The sequence below is a fragment of the Schistocerca piceifrons genome, unplaced genomic scaffold (assembly GCF_021461385.2).
Source record: "Schistocerca piceifrons isolate TAMUIC-IGC-003096 unplaced genomic scaffold, iqSchPice1.1 HiC_scaffold_319, whole genome shotgun sequence".
In the NCBI taxonomy this organism is placed as follows: domain Eukaryota; kingdom Metazoa; phylum Arthropoda; class Insecta; order Orthoptera; family Acrididae; genus Schistocerca; species Schistocerca piceifrons.
Window position 1 is genome coordinate 27,501 of NW_025728536.1, and position 2,500 is coordinate 30,000.

At 53.5% G+C, this 2,500-nt stretch overlaps 1 pseudogene; it reads right to left on the reverse strand.

Annotated features, from left to right (window-relative positions):
• Positions 1-1,007, reverse strand: part of LOC124745442 — a 2,641-nt pseudogene extending 1,634 nt beyond the window's left edge.
• Positions 1,008-2,500: the final 1,493 nt, after the last annotated feature.

The following is a 2,500-nucleotide window of genomic DNA, read 5'->3' on the forward strand; positions in this document are numbered from 1 at the left end:
AAAGTTATTCAGAGTCACCAAGGCAAACGGACCGGACGAGCCGACCGATTGGTTTTGATCTAATAAAAGCGTCCCTTCCATCTCTGGTCGGGACTCTGTTTTAAAAAAAAAAAAAAAAAAAAAAAAAAAAAAAAAAAAAAAAAAAAAAAAAAAAAAAAAAAAAAAAAATCTTTATTTCATCAATATCATGTTACAATATAACCTACTACCTAAATACATTAGTAGGTCCTAAGTTATTACTAATTTGTATCTGCAGCTACTTAATATATTAACACTACAGGTTTTTCTTCCTACATTCCATCACCACTATGGGGGTTAATCTATCATACTTATGTTAATTGTTGTTGTTATGACTACACTACCTGCAGCGTTACATGCGTGCCAGAATAGATACAAACCTACTTATTTGGCCATTCCCACTGAGCTAATCCCAGTGGGAGTGCCCCTGGCACTGGGCGGGCCATTGATGGTTTCGCTGCAGTTCTATACTATTTCTAATATCCTAGATTGATCTTATAACTAATCTTATATCTAGTGTCATAGTCGGTGCGTGTCAAGTCCGTGGTGATGTACTACCCCCCAACCTATTCCAAAAACCTGGCGGATTCCAGCCGTGAGGCGGCTGGCCAAGTCCACGTTCTGGCGGAACAGGGGGGCGTACCTGACAAGTCCGGTTTAATTCATTTATCGATTGTTATCGAGATATTCTGTGAGGACTTTGCTCGATATTTTGTTTGTTAGGTGGTTCAGGATATTGAATGTGGTTTCGTGCCTGAGCAAGTGGTACGTGTCGTTGTTAGGCAATTGTACCCTAAATTGTTGGGACTCTGTTTGCATGTATTAGCTCTAGAATTACCACAGTTATCCAAGTAACGTGGGTACGATCTAAGGAACCATAACTGATTTAATGAGCCATTCGCGGTTTCACCTTAATGCGGCTTGTACTGAGACATGCATGGCTTAATCTTTGAGACAAGCATATGACTACTGGCAGGATCAACCAGGGAGCTGCGTCAACTAGAGCTGAGCAGCCGGCCGCCCGGGAGTGTGTCCCGGGGGCCCGCGCGAACACGCAAGCGTCCGCTCAATCATTCTGCAAACAGGAGGAGGCTGAGCTCCCCTGCACAATACACCTCGAAACCCTCTCAGGTCCCGGCGGCGCGCAGCGCCGTCCCAAGTACTTGGTCGGGTTCGAGAGAGGCGCAATCGCCCGGAGTTAGGCGAGTAGACGCTTTCGGTGCGACCACCCGTGCTCCCAACTGAGCTTGCCGCTGCCGACAGAGGCCCGGGAGCGTGCTGTCGTGGCATTGCCGGCGGGAGACAACACGCGCCACCTACGGTGACCGGCAGCTCCAACGCCAGCGCCACAGAAGGACAAAAGCCCCACTTGGGTGCCGAAGCGAACTCTCCCAGCACAGCGCACGCGCCAACACATCCGCACAGCTGCGATACAAACCACCAGCGAGAACCGCTGGGGCGACCGAGCAGCAGACGGCGTCGCGGCGCCGAGCGCCGGGCGGCGGCGCATCCTCAACGCACACAGTCCTCAATCGGACCAGCACACTGAAGATGTCCACCGCGCTTCGCACCGGGCCCGCGAGGACCTACTTTGGCCGCACGGCGCCGCGCGCAGGGTGCGCCGGCGCGCAGCTGCGACGCCTGCCGCGTCCGTCGGCCGGCGCGCCTGCCACTGGCCGCCCCCACCAGCCGGCTGTAGCGCGTGCGCCCACGCACCGCGCGGCCAGCACGCCGGGAGGCGCCCCCTCACCGGCCGGGGACGGTCCCACCCAGCCACCGCCGCGTATCGCTTCACACCCAGATGCCGTTCAGTTTCGTCGGCATGGTGGGTATCGCTGGAACAACCGGTTCGTACCTCAACCTATCGTCGCCATCACCGATTCACCCCTAGCGAGAACAACCGCACCACAACAGGTTACCATTTGTTCATTTGCGTAACTTCACCAGAAAACGCAGGCGTCCATCGCCATTTGCAACTTCAACGATTATTGCATGCCTGTGTCAGGTGTCACGCCACACTACGTCTGCCCACATACACGCAACAAAATGTGCACGCCTAGACAATACGTGGAAGGTGGCCCCCGTACGTATGCGATGTCCATTGCTCGAACGACTGTCAACCGGCCTCTGTAGCATGTCGCAGATATGGAACGCGGTGCACCATGCCATCACGGTGTGTGAGGAGAGACGACTAGGTCCGAATACATCAACAGACAGCTCATGCTGATCGCCATCCACGGCGTCCGTTCCTCCCACACGTCTCTATGGCGTACCACACTGCAATCCAGCTCTCATAGGGAGACGACACGTAGCTGCGTGCACAATATTTGCACTGTATGGTCCGCCGTTTTTGGGCGCAGTCGTTGTACGGTCACACATGTGCCACGATGTATCATTCGGTACATAAGGACGAATGTGCAGTACAGATTGTGGTTTACGCGTACGACATTAGCGGACGGTTGACACAGGCCGCACCACAACG